Raw genomic sequence first — 22,536 nt, 5'->3', positions numbered from 1 at the left:
AGAGAATAAGAAGTGGTTTAGATCCCACACCCCCCAGCGCCACCCCCTTTACATGGAACACACAAATAGGAGCTCCTAATTCAGCTCTCAGCTTCATGTCTTCCTTTCCATGACCTAAGGTTCTCACTTAAAATCGTTCTGCCTGAGCATTTCACCTGTTGAATGAATATAATCAAGTCTCCTCTATCTTCTTCATAGTATTGCTCTAAAGAGCTACCAGCGTAGTACCTGCAAAAGTAGTTAGCAAGCTTGAAGAGTCCTTGGACAACTAAGACATTGTTTGTTTTTGAGCATAATACTTCACTGCACCCCTAATTTCCAAAGACCATGAAAGCTGATGGCTGCTGTCCCCTAGATGGGGTGGGGGATAGTGACTTAGAAGGTTTTATTAATGAGAAGGAAGTTTTTAGTTGTACCACTGAGAGGGCTGACTCAACAGAACCAAACACCCAGAAATCCTCAGGATAGATTGCTGGGGGTTGAGGTTGTAAATGACTTCCTGACCAAAACCTTTTGTGGTATCTTTAAGTGAGAGAGCTTCTTGAAGCTCTTCAGGTCAAACCTAAGCACTGGAGATCTGGGAGGGGCCACTGACACAACTTCCTCCATTCACGGGGAGTCTCAGAACAGGAATGTGAGTAACTGGATCCAACTTCCTTGCCTCCAAATGAAGCCTGAGATTCTGCTTGATTTCCATGAGGTTCACTCTAATGTTGCCTCTATCCTGAGCATGATACAGGAATGTAGTGCCAGGAAATTCCATCTAGTCAAGTTAACTAGCACAGAAGACACTAGACAGTTAGCCCCAAACTTTAGGAGCTGAATTTGTCTTTAGCACTCTTCACATTTCAATCTCTCTCCTAACATTCCATCTCCTTGCTTCCAGAACCTTTGTGTTAGTCAGCTTTTCATTGAGGTGACAAGAACAACTTACAGGAGGAAAAGTTTATTTTGGATCATGATTTCAGAGGTCTCAGCCCATGGTCAGGAGAGCCCATTGTTGTGAGCCTGTGGTGAGGCAGAACATCATGGCGGAAGAGCATGGCAGAGGAAAGCTGCTCAGGTTATGGTGACCAGGAAGCAGAGAGTGAAAGGGGAGGGGATGGGGCTTCAGGGAAGATGAACCCTTCCAGGGCACACACACCGCCTCCCCCGTGATCCACCTCCTACAACCTCCTTTCATCTGCCACAGTTACTACCCAATTTACTGCATTCAATCTAGGATGGACTGATTAGGTTATAGCTCACATAATGTAGTGATTTCACCTCTGAATATTCCTGCATTAACAGGATGGTTAACAGATGGTGGAGACATCTCATATACAACCCATAACAATCTGTCTTAGGATTTCTATAGATACAGACCCTGAAACAAGCACAAGCATTTGGGTTCTAGCAGTTTACTAAGGAAGTGCTCCTGGGAAACACCAATAAGGGAGTGGGAGAATCAGGGAGAAAAGGAAAAGTCAAGGAAATGTATGATTTCAGGCACAGTTTGGCCCAGACTGATCCCCTGGAGGAGCTCTGGAGCATAAGTCATACCTTGGAGTTTATTCCACTGCAGGCTTGGGAGCTGGCCTTTCAGAGGCCTGCACTAGTCAGTCATTGGTAAGGCCACCTGGGTGGTTTGCAAACTCTCAAATACTTCTGGCATTGCACCTGTGCAGGCCCAGCAGCCCTCAGACAGTCCTCCAAGGAGAACTGCAGGAATGGCCCTTAGTAATAAAGGAAGCTGAGGAAATGGTACATGGGAATTAGAACAAAGGGCTAAAGGGGATCTGGAGAGCACATCAACAAAGCCCATTACTCTAATGCCAGCCCTCTGGCTCCCAAGCCACCCTTCTCTTCTCTCCTCCCTCCCTAACAGCCTTATTTTCAGGCCAAAATATGGAGTCATGTCAAGTCATGTTCCCATCTGCCCAAATGGCACTCAGCACGTCATTTGTAGAGTTTTATCTGAGCTCTGTCTCATGGTATATGGGCCTCTTTCTGACTTGGCCAAACCTGATTGATCTCAACCTCATGAGTTATTTGGGTCTTCTACTGGTAGCTAAAATACTTGTCATACCACAACACAACAGCTAACTTGTGCTGAGTGCTTATTTCTATACTGGTTTCTGCATTTTACCTGTATTAACTCATTTAATCCTCACAATAACTCCTTTACGTAGGTAAAATTATCATACTTATTTCATAGAAAGGACAACTGAAGCAAAATAATGTTTGTTGTCTGATAGCCAAATATATCCTGTTATGTCAGTCAACAGAGTGATCATTCCTAGGAATATACCAGGATGCATCATCCAGTGAATAACTGGCAATTGCTTCACCAAAAAAAAAAAAAAAAAAAAAAAAAAAAAAAAGCTATGCAGATGTTACCTTCAGTAGTTTGTGAGGACCATGTAAGCCAGATCAGTTTGATTTTCTCCTCTAATAGGGTGGTAGCCACAATAGACAAGGAAACAGGTACAGGTATGACAGGTCTTTTTTCATGTACTCACTGCAATGCTTTCACAGGCTCATGCTGGGAAATGGAAGGGAAACAAGAAGCAGACCTCTGTTCTTGCAGAGTATCTGTAGCCCAGTAGAGAAACTAAGACATACGTGTAGACAGGACAGCTCTGATCTACCTCTGCCTTAAATCTTACCCTGTCTATAATCTATTTTTCACCCTGAAGGGAGAATAATTTTTAAATTTTTTACAGAACAATCTTAGGATGCCAAGATCCTGTCTTGAAAATCTTTTAGTGTCACTTTAGTGGCATCAAAGTTCAAGTTCCTGACCCTGGCTGACAATACCTCTAGAATTGGCCTGGCCAGTCTCTCCAATCTGACCTCTCACCAGCACCCCTGGTCCCCTTCTGTCATACAGAACTGTTTTCAGTAGCTAGAAGAAATGTGATCTCTCTCCCCTCAGACCTTTGCACCTATTATCTGTAATGTTCCTTGTGCCCTTTTTTCTCCTGGTTCATCTCTACATGTTCTTCACAGATGTCACATATTCTTGGAATATTTCCTTGAAATCCCCAAAGAGTGTTAGGATCCATACCTGCTTCCCTCGCTCCAGGAACCGTCATCCCTCTGTATCAGGAAGGGATTGACTCTAGGACCCCCACAGATAGCAAAATCCACAGATTTCCAAGTTCTTTATGTAAAATGGTGCAGTGTTCACATATTATGTATATGTATTCTCCCATCTACCTTAAATCATCCCTAAATTTCTTAGAATATCTAAATAGTTGTTTTACTGTATTGTATAGGGAATAATGGCAGGAAAAAAAGTCTGTATGTGTTCAGTTTTTTTAAACATTTTTTCGGGCTGGGGATGTGGTTCAAGCAGTAGCGCACTCGCCTGGCATGCGTGCGGCCCGGGTTCAATCCTCAGCACCACATACAAACAAAGATGTTGTGTCTGCCGAAAACTAAAAAATAAATATTAAAATTCTCAAAAAAAAAAATAAAAAAATAAACATTTTTAATCTGTGGTTGGTGGAATCCATGGATGTGGAACCTGTGGGTATGGAGGACTGGCTGGATTTACCCACACTGTTAAATTTATTCCACTGTCTTGCACATTTTTTTAAGCCTAAGGGAATGAGAAAAAAGCATTATTAATGGCAATGACCTGGGCATCTCTATCAAATACTTTCTTATAGAATGGTATCATTTTTATATCACCTCTATGAAAAAGTTAGGAATATAATCATCAAATTTGTACATAACATTAAATTATATGGGGTTACCAGAATTCTAGAGATGGAGGGAAAATAGAAAGTGTTCTTGAAAGATTAGGAAATGATTTCATCAACAAAGCTGAAATGTAATATGGCAAATGCCGGGTCATCGTCCAAAGAACACAAATCTTGTAACACAAGACAAGATGGCTAAGCAGAAATACAGAGGAAAAACACTTTGGATGCATAACTAACCATGAGATAAATGTGAGTCAGCAACGAAGTGCCATTACAGAAAGAAAAGGCAGGACAAATTCATATTTCCCAGATGCATTAAATGAGGTTTGATGTATTCGGCTGGGAAGGGATTTTTACCTCCACTGTGGCTTTAGCAGAATAGAGCATCTACTTTTAGTCCTCAAGTCATAAACTAATGAACTATATTTGGGGGAAACTTTGGAGAAAATGAGGCAATTTAGCATAGACTGGAGAAGGAAATTGCTGTTTCTGAGAATCAAACAAGGCTATTATATGACATTTTTAAACCGTGTTCCAATTAACATACTGCATTAATAAACATTATCTCATTGGATTGTTGCAACACACTTACAGGTTAAATATCATTATCTCCATTTTACTAATTTACTTTTTAATGAGAAGGGTAAATTTTTCTTTTATGTACAGAAAAGGCCAAGTAAACTTAAGGTTCTGATTGACAAAACACTTTTCTTTCAATTTTTTTTTTTTTTTGGTCGGAGATGGAGGGCTATAATCTTACTCATGGAGAGGAAAAATAATTCCTAGCCAATGCGCAGGACCTAACTTATGGCCTAATTGTTACATGCTGTAATAATTGCTAAGTGATTAAATTAAATGGATGTGTAAATGCAGTCAGTGATAAAATGTTTAGATGATTTATTACCTGAAGGTTATAAAATCTCTGTCCTTAAAAAGAAGAAAATAGGCGATCATCTGCCATGCATGGTTTAGATGTGTGGGCTCTACGTTTTTGATGTTTACATCTTTATTAGAAAAATATCTATTGAGAATGTGCACAAAAATGTGAATGTTTATAAATTACAGGTGTGATTATGTATTGTTAAACTCTGTATATTTACACAAAAGTAATTTGGAAGTATGCAATAAAGTATAGTTGAATATGACTTCACATATTTTCTTCGTATATCCCAATATAATGATTTTCATATCCCCAGGGTAACTACATTTTACTTTGAAGACCACTGGTAAAGATATCTCCCAACTGAAGATTTCTAAGGGCTTGAAGAAGCAAGAGATTATAAAAAGCCAGAAGTGAAAGAGAGATGGAGAGATAGACACAGAGATTATGCATTAGTAAATTATTAAATATATAACTTGTGCCTAATTCATCACTTTTGCAGGCAGATGGAGTTCCAAGTCCAGAAGTCTTTCCCAGTCAGGCTGTCTAATGAGATCTGGGTTCTGGGAGTTCCTAAGTGTTGCTTACCTCAAGAATTGTGAGGCCAAGTCTTGTCGCCCAGCTAGGAAATCAGGGTTCTGTCTAAAGCAGCTTCCCGAATGATGTTCAGGGATGTACTGATTTGTGACATTAAAAAATGTGAGTTCTCTAGTGTATGGTTGCCCTTCAATAAAGTGACCAGTGGACTATGTGCCTGAAAGTGGAATTTCTGAATAAATTGTGTCACCAACTTCACAAATGCTAAGAGAAACTAAGACCATTCAATGAAACCCAACATTCATCCTCCTGCAAATATTTTTTCAAAAACTGTAAGTTTTCGGTATCTTCATCTGAACACAAACAAGAAAGATGAATTAAAGTTGTGATCTGGAACAAATTTATAATTGTTGCTATTGTTGGTCTTATTTTATGTTTTCCTGAGTTTTCCTCTCTTCATCTGTATGCTTCTTATTTCAAAAATACATAGCAAGTCCCCTCATTTGAGAGGGTGAGGTGTTAAACAACTTCAAGGAAGTCAACTTGGAATTATCTACAAAAAAAAAAATCAATGCTTTAGCTAATGGAGATGTTCCAAAATACATTCAATTTTATGTTTCAGGTATGTTCAGAATTTAATTTCCTGGTACTTAAGATGATTTGACTGAGAACAGGAGGCACAAAGAACAGTAAAGTAGGGTCATAATATGAAACAAACAAACAAAAAAAAACACAGAGAAAAATTTTCAAAAAGTTTAATCTTACAAAACAAAGCTGATGTGGTAGAGAGAAAGCAGTTTATTACCAGAGTGAAACATTTTTTGTTTGCTACAAGGAAAGTGATTGGTGAGACAACTTTCTCTGGTGGCACAGTTTGGTTTATAAACATCTACCAACCTTCTTTTGCCCTGGTGATGTAGGTTGGGGTGGGGAGAGGAGGAGGAAGAATTAGGAAACAAACCAATTAGTTTCTTTGACATAACTGTTCTCAGATCCATTTATAGCAAATGCTGCTTTGAGATCAATCTAGATTTTAAAAGAAACACCACTGAGGGTATTAACATGTACTCTACAGGCAAGAATCATGGCGATATGAAATTAAGTAAGTGCATCTGTTAATTGATCTATGTTCCAATAATTTTTAGTTTGACCAAGGCTAAAATTCTAGTTCTGCCTCTATTAATCATGATTTTTCAGCCAACTTATTTCTCATCTTTGAGCCATTATTGTTTCCTACCTGTAATTAGAACAATAATGTAGACTTGTGCCACAAAACAATATTTTGGTCAATGATGCCCCACCTATGTGGCAATGTTCCTGTGAAATTATAATGTAACTAAATAATCTCCATCATCCAAGTGATGTTTTGAATGTCATAATGTCACAGTGCAAAACATGGTTTATGTGTTACCAGTGTAAATAGACCTACTGCACTGCCAGCTGTGTTAAAGGATAGCATATTATGTACAATTAGGTACAGTACATAATACTTAGTAATGCATGACTAAGTTGCTACCTTGTGTATTTACTATGCTGTTCAGTTAGATAGATAGTGTCTCTCTCTCTCTCTCTCTCTCTCTCTCTCTATATATATATATATATATATATATATATATATATATATATATATATATATATTAGTTTACTGTAAAACAGTGTGCTGTGACACCAGCAGCAGCCTCATACACTTGTGTTTACCATGTCTCTTGATGGCATCAATTTATCTTGTACTTGATTTACTCTCAGGTTGTTTGCTTATCCAGGCACTGGGAGTAATACCGTACATATACACACACAGATATGTGTAGTTAAACATATAAAATGCCAGATAGCCAGGTATATACTAGGCTATACTATATAGGTTTGTGTGAGTTCACTCTCCAATGTTCAAACACCAATAAAATCGCCCATGAACACATTTCTCAGGATATATACCTGTTTAAGTGATGCATGATCCTACATACCTTGCAGAGAAATTTTGAGAAAATATGATATATGTGAAAAGGATTTGGCTAATTACTGAATCTATAGTAATTACTCAATAAATGGTAAACCTTCTCTCATATCCTTTTGATTATTTTTAAACATCATTTTGAGATGATTATAATCTCAGATGCATTCATAAAAAAATAATGTAGAGGGACTGGGGATGTGGCTGGGTAGTAGAGCACTTGCTTAGTATGTGGGAGGCCCTGGGTTCCGTGCCCAGGCAGAAAAGGAGAGAGAGAGAGAGAGAGAGAGAGAGAGAGAGAGAGAGAGAGAGAGAGAGGTGGGGGGGAGAGGGAGAGGAGAAAACACTGATATAGTCAAGATAGGGTACAGTCTGTCACCTCTGGGGTTTCTGGGGTTCCTCCTATTGCTCTTTTATAGCCACACCCAACCCACTTTCCCTCCCTTGGCCCCTGACTACCAGCAACCACTCACATATTCCCCATTTCTATAATTGTGTCACTTCAAGAATGTTTTTCATAAACAGAATCAAAAAGTATGTAACCTTTTAGGCCTGATTTTTTTTCATCCAGAAAAATTGCCTGAAGATTCATCCACATGTTGCACGTATCAATAATTTGTTCCTCTGTTATTGCCGTGCAGTAGCACATACTTTCCAGTCCTATTTGGCTACCCTTTCCACTAATGCCACATGCTCTTGATTACATGCTATGAGGTACCAGTTGGTTTAACCATTCACCCACAGAAAAACATCTGGGCTGTTTTCGGTTTAGGGATATTATGAATAAAATTGGTATAAAGCAAAAACTATTATAGACATCTGTATACAATTTTTGTGTAAACATAAGATTCCATTTCTCTTAAATTAATGCCCAAGAGAGCAATTGCTGAGTTGTATGGTAGTTATATTAGTTGCACATTTAGTTTTCTTTTTTTTAATGAAACTGTCAAAAATTTTCCAGAGTAGTTATACTATTTTATATTCTCATCAGCAGTGTATATGATCCAGTTGTTCTGCAGCCTCACCAGCATTTAATGTTATCACTATTTTTTATTTTAGTCATTTTGATAGGTGGATAATTATATCTCACTGTAGTTTTAATTTGCATTTCCCTACAGACTAATGATGTTGAATGTCTCTTCATGTGCTTATTTGCCATTTATATATCCTCTTTAGTGAATTTTTTCTAACATCTAATTAGATTGTTTGCTTTTGAAACTTTCTAATTGTTTTGGCAGTTTTTAATATATTCCAAATCCTAGTTCTTTGTCAGATATGTGGTTTGCAAATATTTTCTTTCAGCCTGTTATTTATCTTTTCATCCTCTACACAGTCTTCTCCAGAAGAAAAGCTTTTAATATTGAGGAGGTCTGATTTATCATTTTTTTGCTTTTAATATTGAGGAGGTCTGATTTATCATTTTTTTTCTGTTTGGATCGTACTTTTACTTTCAAGTCTCTGAATTCTTTGCATAGTTAATCCTATATTCTGAAAGACTTTCTTGTTTTTAAAATAGTTATGATTTTACATTTTAAATTTAAGATTATGATTTATTTTGAGCTAATTTTTTGATAAGTTTTGAGTTTTAGATCGAGGTTCCATCTATCTATATATTATCTATGTACCTACTATCCTCCTAATATATCTATCTTGCTCAAGGATGTCTACTTGCTCCGGCACTATTTGATAAAAGTACTTCCATTGAGGAAGTACTTTTGTCAAGAATAAGTTAGGCATGTTCATGTGAGTCTGTTTCTGGGTTTTCTGTTTTGATATGATCTGTATGTCTATACATTGCTGATTATTATCACTATATAATAAGTCATGAGATTGGAAAGATTGAATCTCCCATCTACATACTAATCTTTAATATTAGAGTGATTCCACATACTTAATTATTCTTTTCCAAAATGGTTTAGCTTGTATAAGCTCAGACAACTTTTGGAAAATGTTCCCTATAACTACAGAAAAATATTGCTGAAAGCCAGATTGGAATTGTATTAAATCAAGAGATCAGCTTAGAGAAAATCAATGTTCTTATTTCATTGAATCTTCTAGTTCATGAAAATGGTATGTCTCTTCATTTGTTTATTTTTTTTTTTCAAAAATTTTCTTTAATCAGCACTTTCTATTTTCAGCATACAGACCCTATACATACTTTGTTGTCATGTGCACCTAAGTATTTTATTTTCTTAGGAGTGGTTTTAAATGATAATGTGCTTTTATTTTCAGTATCACATGTTCATTTTTTATTACATAGATATAAAATTGACTGTTGTGTAGTTATCTTGTATTCTGTGATTTCTCTGAACTATCTTATTAGTTCTACAAATTTTTATATATTCTTCCAAATTTTCTGTGTAGTATTATCTGCAAATAGGGACAGTTTTATTTCTTCATGTGCAGTTGGTAGGCCTTTTATTTATTTGCTTATTTATTTCTTTCCTTAGTGAAATAACTAGTACTTCCAGTGCTGTGTTGAGTAAGAGGAGCAAGAGCAGGCAGCTTTGCTTGGTTTCCACCCCTCGAAGGATAACATATAGTTTTTCACTCTTCTGTGTGATGTATCAGCTGTTGGATATTTGTAGATGTTCACTATCAAGTTAGAGAAGTTTCCCTCTATTCTTACTCTACCAAGACTTTTTTTAAGTCATAAATTGGTATTAAACTTTGTCAAATGCTTTTTCTATATTGATCAATATGGTAATACACTTTTCTTCTTATGCCTGATAGTATGGTGTATTATACTGATTTAATTTTGAATGTGTAATTAGGCTTACATACCTAGATTAATCCTACTTGTTCATGATGTATTATTCTTTTTATATATTATTGGATTTAATTTACTAAATTTTTTATGGATTTTTATTTCTAAGTCCATGAGCAATAATGGTCTGTAGCTTTCTTTTTCTTTCTCTCTCTCTCTTTCTCTTTTTTTAACTGTCTTTGACTGGTTGTGGTAACACAGCAATATTAGCCTTATGAATTAATGGGTATGTTTTTTCCACTCTTCATCTCCATTAGGAAGAGATTCGTAAAATTGATGTTAATTCTTCTATTTAGTTTTGGTATAATTACTAAGTGATAACTTATGAGCCTGAAATTTTCTTTCAGGAGGGTTTTAATTAAATATTCAATCTCTTTAGTAGTTGATTAGAATATTCAGATTCCCTATTTCATTTCAATTGAGTTTTAGCAGTTTGTGTTTTTTGAGATTTGTTCTAAGTTGTAGTATTTATTAATGCAAAAATGTTTGATCTGTTCTGTGGTAGATCAAAGATATCCAAGTTCTAATCCCTGAAATCCCTAAACAGTATTACTTTATAGGCAAAAGGAGTCTTTGCAGATGTGATTAAGTTAAAGATCTTGAAATGGAAGATTCTCCTGGGTTGTACAGGCAGACCACAAATGCAAATGCAGATGTTCTTAAAACAGGGAGTGAGCCTCATAAGGAGAAGGCAATGTGATAACTGAAGCAAGATACTAAGCAGCCAGCACTTAAGGTGGAAAAAGGGGGCATGATCCAGGGAACTCAGAAATGAAGCCCTTTTTAGAAACTGGAAAATATAAAGAAATGGGTTATTCCCTGGAACCTCCATAGAGTGACATGGTGAAACTGATTTGAGAATTTGGATCTCCAGAGTGCTAAGAGAATAAGCGTGTGTTGTTTTAAACCACTAAGTTCATGATAATTTGTTAACAGCAACCATAGGAAACTAATGCATGCCCCATTATGATGTGTCCTGGCATGGGTTTTTTTTTAAAAGGTAACAAGATAAAAGTGATATGAATTAATGATATTGATGGCTTGTGTCTTTTTCCTTTTTCCCTTTGTCAGTCTTGCTAAAGATTTATTAATTGTATTGTTTTTAATCAAAATGACAGTTTTGTATTTTGCTGATTTTCTGTATCACTTTCCTATACTTAATTTCATTGATTTCTGCTCATTAGGATTTCATTTATTTTTCTTGATTATGACTTATTTAACTTTTCTTTTTAGATTCTTGTGTTTGTAATTGAAACTACTTACTTTAGACTTTTATTCACTTATAATGTGAGCATTTAGTGGTATAAAGCCTCCTCTCATCACTGGCTTAGCTGCATCCCACATAGTTGGAGATGTTATAATTCCATCTGTATTCTTTTCTGTATTTTTAAAATTTTACTTTGAGAGTTCCTGTATGACCTGGGATTATTTATAAGTGTGTTGTTTGAATTTTCAAGTATTTGGTTATTTTCCTGTTATCTTTCTGTTACTGATTTCTGGTTGGATTCCATTATAGTTAGAGAAAATACTGCATGATTTCAGTTCTTATAAGTTTATTGAGCTATGTGTTCTCACACAGGATATGTCTTATATTGAGCAGTACAGCATAGGCAATTTAAAAAATAAATAAAGTATAGTGTGCTCCTTTGGGGTAGGGCATTCCATACATGTCTGTTAGGTCCTGTTGGTTGATTGTGTCATTCAGATCTTTGTATCCTTGCAGAGATTTTACTTCCTTCTTGTTGAAGTCTTCAACTGTAATTGCACATTTGTTTGTTTCTCCTTTCAGCTCTAAATCAGTTTTGGTTTATGTGTTGTTCAAAATGTAACCGACGTGATTCTGCAATCTGCATTTGGGGTAAAATTGGGAGTTCATAACCCACTTCAATCTAATGTATGAAATATGATATGTCAAGAGCTTTGTAATGTTGTGAACAACCAATAAAAAAAATGTACACATTTAAGATCATTATGTTTTCCTGCTGGACTAATCATTGTCACTAGTAAACGCTTTTTCTTGTGAATTCAAACTGTTATTAGTATAGCCATTTTTAATTTTTTTATTGTTGTTGTTACTGATTGCATGGTATATCTTTTCTATCCTTTTACTTTCAACCTTCCATATAATCAAATTTGAAGTCAGTATTTTTAACCATATAGAGTTAAGTGTGTGGTTTTTTTTTTTTTACGTTCATCTACTCTGCCAATTTTTTAATCCTTTGATTGGCATGTTTAGACTATGTATGCTTGAAGCAATTATTGAAATGTTGAGTGTCTTTTTTTAAAAATGTGTTTTGTGCTTCTGTTTCTCATTTCTGTCTCTTTTTTCTTATCTTGTTGTGTTTATCTTACTTGCATGTTTATGGGATTCCATCTTGATTAATTTATAGTGCTTGAGAGAATATTACCACCTATAGTTTTCTTTAGGGTTGCTGTATGTATTACTCTGTGTATACATAAGTTAAAACAATCCATTGGCATCAGTGGTTTATCACTTCAAATAAAGTATAGAAACCTTATTTCCATTTAAGTTCCTTTACCCTCCCCACTTTCAAAACACAGTTATCTTAAACTATACATTTACACTGAGCATCAGAACAGATAGTGTTATAATTTTTGCTTCAGCCACTAAATATGATTCAAGAAGCTCACAAGAAGTAGATATTCTGTTTTATTTACTCCTATGTTTATCCATTTCATTGTCATTTCTTTCCCAAATTTCTAAGCTTTTCTCTTCTTAAGCTTCTTTAGCCATTATTTCCTTTTTAGCTATTTTTTAAGGACAGATTTCTACAAGCAACCCTTCTTAGTTTTCTTTGTCTGCAAGTGTCTTTATTTCTCCTACTTATCTTTGACAAAGGATAGCTTACTGGATATAGAATCACAGTTGATGATTCTTTCAGTACTTGAGAAATGATGTGCCACTTTTTCTGGCTTCTATGGTTTCAGATAAGCAATCCTCTGTCCTTCTAACGTGTGTTCCTTATAAGTTATATGTCATTTCTCTATGGCTGCTTTCACAACTTCTTCTTTTTTGTCTTCAATTTTCGTAAGTTAAATTATAATGTGTCTTGGCATGGGTTTTATTATGTTAATTCTCTCTATGGCTTCTTGAATCTATAGATTTATGTCATTTGTAAAATTGGGGAAATTTCCAACTTTATTTATAGACTATTTCTTCAGTATCATTTTTTTTTTCTCTCTCTCTCTCTTTTTCTTCTGAAATCTGAAAATATAAGTGCTGGCTCTTTTATTATCCTCCAGGTCCCTCAGATATGGTTGACTTTTCAGTCTACTTTTGTCATTGAGATTAGGTCAATTATATTGACATGTCCCCAAATTTATTGGTTCTATCCTCATCTTCCTGTCATCTTCATTCAACTACTGATAGTTTTCATCTGGTTATTATATTTTCCCATTGTGTAGTTTCCATTTGTTCCTTTTTTTATACTTCTATTTCTTTGCTGATATTTTCCTGTTTTTCATTTGTTTCAAGAGAAATTGTAATTATTTCTTGAAGCATTTTATGAGGATTCCTTAAGATCCTTATCAGATAATTCTATCATCTAATTCATCTTCATTGTAGTGTCTTTTAAATGCCCTTTTTCCTTCATGTGATTTTCCTGCTTGTTGATATGATGGTTGATTTTCAATTGTATCTGGAATATTTTGGATATCATCTTTTGAAACTATGAATCCCATTCAATCTTCACTTTCAGTGGGCAGTCACCCTGTTGGCATATATTATAAAGGGGAGCTGGGTGTTTGTTTAGTTCCTTACTGGGCCCCACCAGAACAACACCAACAAAAATGGGACAGAAACTCACCCTGTCCTGTTACAGATGAATGAGTGGGCATTCAGCTCTCCCCTTGGTCCTAGCAAAAGTAGGGCACAGCTTGCACTGCCTCGTTATCTCAGCTTGTGTGAAAGGGCATCTCCCCTTTGGCCCCACTCCACCAAGGAAAGGGACGGGAAGAACTGGCACACACCTATTTTGTTGAAGGTTGGAGGCAGAAGTTCAGCTCCCTACTGGGCCCTACTGACACCAGGGAGGGGAGAAGGCTTCTTCACTCATCTTTCTTCATTCACCTTATTACACCTAGTTGATTATGTGGGAATGGGGTTCAGCGTTCCCCTGCACCCTATTGATACACCAAGATTCAGGAAGTCCAGGAAAGAGGAGCAAGTCTCATTGTTGCCAGCTAATTGTCGACATGTTCCCTTCTTACAGCACTCCAGTGGGGGAAACTGGAACACTGCCTGTGATTCCCAGGTGGGAATAAAGGACCTGTTACTGATCTACAACCACCATGGAGAGAAATCAGAGCACTTTCCACTTCTTTAGAGAGGAGGGGTGGGCTGGAGTCCCAGCAACCTACTGGCCCCACTGAAACCTCAAGTGGTGATAGTGCAGGTTTTACCTTGATGTTGACTGGAGTATGGAAGGTATTGCCAAACTTTCTCTCTGTTTTCAAGCCCTCCCCCTCTCTCTCATTCATATTCATTCTCTCTCTCTCTCTCTCCCCTCCCTCCATCTCTTCTCCTTTCCTCCTCCTCCTCCTCCCTCTTCTTTCTCTCTTCCCTTCCCTTCCCTTCTCTTCTCTTCTCTTCTTTCTCTTCTCTTCTCTTCTCTTCTCTTCTCTTCTCTTCTCTTCTCTTTCTTCTCTTCTCTTCTCTTCTCTTCCTCCCTTCTCTCTAAGACAATAGGCCTTATGGATACCAGTTTTAGTTAGTGCCTACTGGTGGTTCCAAGCTGGAATTGTCTGAAGCTCCCTGTAAAAGATATATGGGAGATAAAGGAACAAAGGAACTCAACACCTAGTTCCTTAGATTCTGATGTCCCTGTGGTGTCTGCCTCCTTCCTCCCTTTAGGGACACACAGGAAAGACACCAGGATTGTCAGGAGTCAGAGACACAAGCAAAAGGAAAGTTAAGGCCATAGCCTTCATGGTTTCTGAGGAACAGGCAAGTTGAGGCATGATGAAGTTTCAGGACTAGCTAAAGGGGTGGTCTCTAGTTGCCTGGTACCTGATCCAAGGATGAATCAGACAAGAGAACATTGTCTTCTGTGGTATATCAGTGGGTAGAGTAGATATGGCTCTGGATTGTTTAATTTGTGTGCTAATGACATATTTTCATCCTTTTTAATCTCTAAGAATTGATTAGACCTAGAAGGGGCAGTCAGAAAGGCTTAAAAAATACCCACAAATTATAATATACAGAAAAAATTTAAGATACTTACAATACATTGTCATTCAGAAGTACCTGATCCCCAGGACTTGCAACCTGTGTCTGAAGTCAGACACCATTTTATGGGGTTGAGTCTTTAAACGGTGGTGCCTGTCCTAACTCTATTTAGCTAGTGTCAGAGTTGAGTTAAATTGTTCAATAGGTTGGTAACTGGAGAATCAGAAGTGGTTTTCTGTGTTGAAAAATCCTCCACATCAGGGCATCAAAGAAGTACTGGGGATTGAAATGGAGCAAATTATGTTATATGTGTTTATGAATATATCAGCATGAATCCCACTATTATGTATAACTATAATGCACTAATAAAAATATTATTTTAAAAATGCATGACCAACATTGAATATCTGAGCTTTGGCAACAGGCAGCCATATCAACTATGAAGGCTATGGCCTTAACTATCATGACAGATATTACTCATGTTTTAACTAAACTAACTCCAAAGTGAGAGTCATAAATTCTTGCCAAGTGTTGGTATCAATAAAGACTGCACTTGACCAAAAAATTAAAATGATGAAACTTAAGTGTTTAAAAAATATATTACAGGAAAGGATGATTCTGTTTAGGGGCCTCAAGCACATAAGTGTTTTCATAGAGGTAATCTTAATATTAAATATGCTATTACTTTTGCTCTCAAAGGTATTGCAGATGGGGAACAGGACTAATTAAACAGTCACAAGCATCTTTTAAGAATCATGGAAATGTTCTCAAACTGGGTTGTGGTCATGATTACCCAATTTTTTTAATTTAGTAAAAATAACTAAATTGTGAAAAATAAGAATATTAAAATAAGATTCAAAAGTACCACAGATAGAATCTGCTCCTTTCTGAATTATAAGTGGGTTTTCAGACTTCAATATAATATTCTTGAAAAATTACATTGATCACAGCATAAGAGCCTAAGGGTCTAAGAATATACCTTTTTAATTCTTGGTGAAGTATATAACTCTTTATCCTTAGTAATCTCCTGTGTTTACTTACCTAAAAATTCTCATCAAGTTGGATCTGTTCTCCATGGCTAGGAGAACATAGCCAGGCACCCCAGGCCAACCCCTGTGGTTACCCAAACCCTGGGCACTATCTTCTGACCAGTCCTCTTCTATCACTTCCTCTAACTGTTCTGCATCTCCTAATGTCAAGCACATCATGGTCAAAGCAAAAGCCTCTTCTTTACTCCAGTGTAGGGTAGAGTTGTACCAGGGTTACATGGGAGAAACCAACATACTGGCTTCTATCACTGAAGCATTAATATCAAATGGGGCCATAGTATCAGAGGACCCCAGAGCCCTACTTACGCATATGAATAAGAATCTCCTAACAATGTTCTCTTGTTGCTGGGTTTTTTCCCCCTTATTAGAAGATCCCCAATTATTCTTCTCTAGGCCCAGACCTACTTATGACTGCCCTAGGTTGAGATGAGTTATATGGACATACTTGGTAGGTTAATAATTTGACAATGGATTAAATCAGTATTCTTGAAATAGTAGCTGAGCATTTATGTAGAGGTAAGTGGCCATGCTGGTGAGAGAAGGACAGGGCAGAAGGTCCAGAGTGATAAGCTTAGAGTTCATTTTTGGTTCTGAACTCAACTCTGAACACAATTTTTGCACATTTCAGCAAAATAAAAGATCTGCCGTGATCTGAACACATCCTCTCTAATGCCATTGTAGCTACCACTTGTTGATACTGAAGCATACTGCAGGCAATCTCACAACATACTACAAGCAGATAATAAAATACTCCTTCTGTCCCCATGGAGTACTCTTCTTGAGAGAGACTCTCTGGTAAGTGTGAAAATTTGAATCTCATTACATTTTTACTCATTCTCTGACACCCCTTATGGTTGAGAAACATGGACAGGTGGTTGACTGGTCTATCTACTAATCTGACTATGCACTTAGAGTCAGGTACATATCCCCAGGGTAAGTCACTGAGCTGATATAGAATACACTTTTTCCCTAAAGTATCATTTGATGGAAGAGAGCCCATAGGCTTTCCTCAAGTCTCAGGAAATTGGGACATTCAAGCCTCTGTCAACAGCATCTCACTAGTTCTCTAAGGAGAATGGGAATGATTTTTACCCTTGGAATCACAGAGCAGGGAGTAAGCAGGCTGAAGTGCTATGATAGGCTTTTGGAAGTAGATTTTTTCAGAAAGGCTTTTAGGTTCTTTCAAACCATGTAAATAAAGCGATTGCCCAGGACAAATATACATAGTGGCCTAATTCAAGCTGTGCTTTTCACTAAGTGTCTCTAACTCCATTACCAAATTTTTCATGGGGGAGAATATCCAAAACTTTCATACCATCCTTGGCAGTCTCCCTTAGTGACATATACTCCAACCTAGTTAAGGAGCCATTTGCTTCATGAAAGTCCGAGATATTGCATGAATCACAAGGTTTTCTTATGGTGCCTAAATACCATATACTGTCTGAAGTAGTCAGCAAAGAATAACTGGAATAATACTTAAGCAGAAAGCTGCTGGCACGTGCACGCACACACACATACACACACACATATGCGCATGCGCGCGCGCGCGCGTGTGTGTGTGTAGATAGATAATTTGTATGTAAAATAGTAAAAGTAGATTTCTCCCCAAGAATATGAGGGAGAGAAAACTTATAGTATATATATTATTGGTCTAGTGAGTGGCTATCTATGCTGTCCATTTCTTAATTTCATTTTATTTATATATAAGAAACCCTATTTCATCCTTTTGAGAAGTGACCATCTGTTGCATGCTATTGCTGTCTGATTTGCTCAGCAGTATTCCCTGAAGAACAGAACCTTCTTCTAGGAGGCCTTGTACTAAAGAGGAGAGAAGGTGGGTAAGATGGGTCAGGACATGAAACTCTCAGACATCATTCAGTGACAAGCACAGTTAAATTAAGGGCTATTGTAACACTGTGTATGGCTCAATAGTCTTGATTAAACTTGAAATTTTTAGAATGCTATCAGACCACTAAAGTCACTACATTAATAAAACAGGCACTAGCACCTTTCAACATCGTAACAAGTACATATGAATCATTTATATGATTTTATTTCTGTCAAATGATGTTTGACAATAATCAGATGATAATGAAATGTATAATTAATAATAAAAATGCCAACATCTGTTAGCTTGTTATTACAGACTGATTTTTCAGTGTACTATTTCAAATGTGTCACCATTAACCTAATTTATATTAAAATCTGCTAAATACAATCTGCTTTCATTAGTTGTTAATTTGGGTTGGCACATGACACCAAGAAGATGCTTCCTCTCTGCTCTCCCTCCCTATTTCTCATCTTGTATAAAGAAAGATTCCCCCAAATGTTTTTTGAAACTGGCTGCCTCAAATATCCTATCAGCAGATGGGGCAGGTTGGATGGCTGGTTGCTCTCAGCTGTGAATGATCAGTCCTCTGAGCCTGAAAAAGTAGCACTTGGTCTCAGGAAGTAGGCTGGCCCATGTTTGCTACAGCCTTCTGGTATTCTTCTATCCAGCCACCTGCTTGTCTGTGGTATCCTCCCTCACATCCATGCACAATGCCACCTGGAGTCTGGGCCACTCTCCGAGCAGGAAGACAGACTCTGCTCACATGAGGTGCTGTTCTGTGTTGGGCTTTAAACTGCATCTCCTCTAAATCCTATTCAAAAACTGAGGATAAATTTCTTCAAAGAAATGACCACTAGTGACCCAACGTTTTCCCCCAATGAAAAACACATATACAACATGAAGCTGGTGCATTTTACAGTGCCAGAAAGGAAGGAAGTACTCAAAAGAAACACAACAGTGGACTATGGCAAAGGAGCACAAGACCCAAATGAAAGAACTCCAGTGGCCATGCGGAAACAGTTTAAAAAACAAAATGGCATTGAATTAAACCCAGAACATGCAATAAATATTCATGAATCCATACTGTGATAAACAAATGATTGGGTCCATTAATAGATGGTAAGTCAGAGTCAAAGGCCCATGGAGAAGATTAAAAATAATTTATGCAGGAGGGGAGGCATAGCACCCCACTCCTACCTGTGGGCTGAACACAGTGACTTCCTTTCAAAGAGTAGAGTTTAGAAAGGGGAGGAGGAGAGTAACTTTTCCAATGGAGGAAGCTAAAAACACTACTTCAGGCAAGTGATCAATGCCAAGATCCAAAGTCACAAATCATGTTAATACCAGGTAACGTGGACATTATATAATGAAAATGGCACTTGACTTGTGTGTCTTTTCCTAATAACCCATAGCTGCAGTGTTCTCATGAGAAAATATCATATGATTTCCAATTGGGGAACATTTTCAAAAAGTATTTCATGAGTATGCCTCAAAAACTGTTAACATCAGCCAGGTGCCTTGGCTCACGCCTGTGATCTCAGCAGCTCAGGAGGCTGACGGCAGGAGGATTGTAAGTGCAAAGCCAGCCTCAGCAATTTAGCAAGGCCCTAAGCAACTTAGTGAGAGTCTGTCTCTAATAAAATACAAAAATGGGCTGGGGATGTGACTCAGTGGTTAAGTGCTCCTAGGTTCAATCCCTGGTACAAAAACAAAAACAAACAAACAAACAACAACAACAACAAAAAAAAAACAGCAGCAGCAGCAGCAGCAACAACAACAACAACAACAAAAAACTGTCAACATCATCAAAATAAGGAAAGTCTGAGAAAATGCCACAGCTAAGAGGAAATATAACAAGTGGGTATACTATGGTATACTAGATGGGATCCTAGAAAAAAAAAAAAGGACATTAAGTTAAAATTATGAACAAAAATAAACTGGATGTTGGTTAATAATTCTGTATCAATATTGGTCCATAAATACATACTAGTACAATTTAATAGTAGGTAAAACTGGGTACAGGAGTATGTAGGAATCTCTGTAACTGTCTTCTAAATTTTCCTGAATATCTAAAATTTTTCTAAAAATGAAGTCTACTTTTTAAAAAACATGTAATTTTTTTAAGAAACATTGAACACCAGGGATAGTTCAAAATGTGGAGAAATAACTGCCTGGAGTTGAGCAAGATTCCCAGCAGGTTCTCACACGGGTGAGCCAAGGTCTCTCAGAAAAAGAGTATAAAGAATTGGGCTGTCTTTTAAGATACAAATATATTGGCCAGTTATCTTCAAAAGCTTGAAATTCTGCCTGTGTTCACCTTAGAATGAACTTGTGAAAACATCTGAGCCTGGAGGGAGCTCAAAGAATTGCCCCTTACGCTACTGAAATTGGTGATTCCCTCCTAAATAGATTAGCATCCTTAAAGTTTTCAGTGCATTTGAGGGATTGTAAAAAAAAAAAAAAAAAAAAAGTGCTTCTTTTGGGCTGGGGTTGTGGCTCAGTGGTAGAGTGCTCGTTTAGTACGTGTGAGGCACTGGATTTGATCCTCAACATCACATAAAATAAATAAAAATAAAATAAAGGTATTGTGTTCATCTACAACTAAAAAATATTTAAAATAAAAAAAAGTTGCTTCTTAATTGAACAAGTTTTATACATCTGTGAGATTTAGTTGATAATTTCTGCTCTTTTATGGACTAAAGATCATCAGAGTTAGCTGACTGTTGACTTGCTTAGTGTTGGTGCAGAAATGTTGTTATATAATGCACCTCTCAAGCCAGAGTTAACTAGCCACAAAAACATCCTAATTATGTGCACCTAAAGGAATATGATATTAATGTTAAATATGGCCATAAGCCAGTCTGGGAGGAAAGCTGAAAATTACATACCTTTCATTTTTTCAAAGATCACTTCTGGAACAGAAAATGGTAATAATAATATTACACACCTACACAGTCCTTTATATTCAAGAAACCTCAAAGTACTTCACCAATTATCCTTCATATCCACAGGGCTCACATTTCTTGGGAAAAAAGAAGTCACTAGTGATAAAAAAAAAAAAAAAAAACCTGGTCCCCAATGATCTGCCCTTTCAAAGCCAAGTTAAATGGAGCAGAGTGGGAGGGGGAGGAGCTGCTCCACTTCCCCGCAGCTTCTCCTGGCCCCAGGCTCCTGCGTCAGCCATCCCTCCTTTATGTTCTTCCCACATGTTCATGCAGCTTGGGCATCGGGGGGAAATAATGAGTGGTCATGGCGAGCAGAGAGACAGCAGGAAGCAAGAACCATTTCCATATTATGGCTTAGGCAGATTTTAAGAACACGTGGAAACTCTTCAAGACACAGGGCTGAAAGTGAGCGAAGATTGGGTGTATTGGCAGAAGATCAAGCTGTGAATCCTGGGTCTATGATTTGCTCTTCTTGGGTGTGGCCTTAGGAACATTTCTCTGTGTCTTTCTGTCTGTTTCTTTCTCTCTCCACTCCCCATCTTTCTTTCTGTCTGCAACTTGTAAAATTCCTTGTTCCTAACTCTTATCTCATGCTTATGAAAGCAAAGTAACTGGTGTGGTACCTGGAACCAGCCCTGAAATCTTCAGGAGTCTGCACCATGCTGAGGCTTAAACCTAGGCTGGCTTGGCTCTTTTCGTTGTTGTTGGTGGTCTTCTTTTTAGATATACATGACAGTAGAGTGCATTTTAACATATTATACATACACAGAGTATAACTTATGCTAATTAAGATCCTATTCTTATGGTTGTACATGATATGGAGTTTCACTGTTGGCATATTTATATATTAACATAGGAAAGTTATGTCTGATTCCTTCTACTGTCTTTCCTCTTTAAAGTGCCAGAAGTTTGAGGACTACAGTTCCTACTGTGAGGAAGAAGGACTTCCCCTGGCTTGTCCTGCCTGAACTCCCATTCTGGATTGCAGGTCATCCTGGACCCTCCTCCCTGCCTCCTCTGGCACTGTCCCTCACTCCTTCTTACAGCCACATCAAACTGCTTTATTCTCTCCAAATCTCATGTCTTGTTCCCACCACTTCTCTGCTGTGAAATGCTGCACTCCTCACCCTGCCCACTGGTATTACTTACTCTAAAAAAAACTGGCTCTTTGATAATTCCTAGCCTGGGATTAGGCACTTGCAGTGTCTGACAGCTTTCTGGGTCCACTGAATTATAGAAGAGAGTATGCTAATATACAGTGGTTGGTTTCTTGGTCTGGCTCCCCCAGTAGCCTTGAGGGCTTTAAGGCCGAGGCTCAGCACCTTGTTTGGCACAAGGCCCTATTTGGTGAATTTTGGCTGAATGAATCATGATCTACTTACCCAGTCTTGTTGATGGAGCCACACACTAACTTAGCAAGAAAGATGGAGTCCAACTTTTCTGTGATTTAGAGACAATTTGATGGACATCATTGCTGGGTGCTAGTATGTCATATACCTGTTAAGGTGAAGTCTTAAGCAGCCAGTGCTAGCAAAGACATTAGCCATTGAACACTAACAGCAATAAAGCAAGTCTGGGTTGGAAATAAACATAGAGATCATTAGCTCAACTCCTTCTTTTTACAGATATGTAAACTGAGTTGCAGTGTTTAAATGTCTTGGTAAGGTCATTCAGAGTCCTCTGTGATTTTTTTATT

The sequence above is a fragment of the Spermophilus citellus genome (assembly GCF_964194105.1).
Source record: "Spermophilus citellus genome assembly, chromosome: 4".
NCBI classification, from domain to species: domain Eukaryota; kingdom Metazoa; phylum Chordata; class Mammalia; order Rodentia; family Sciuridae; genus Spermophilus; species Spermophilus citellus.
Note: the sequence above shows the minus strand (reverse complement) of the source record.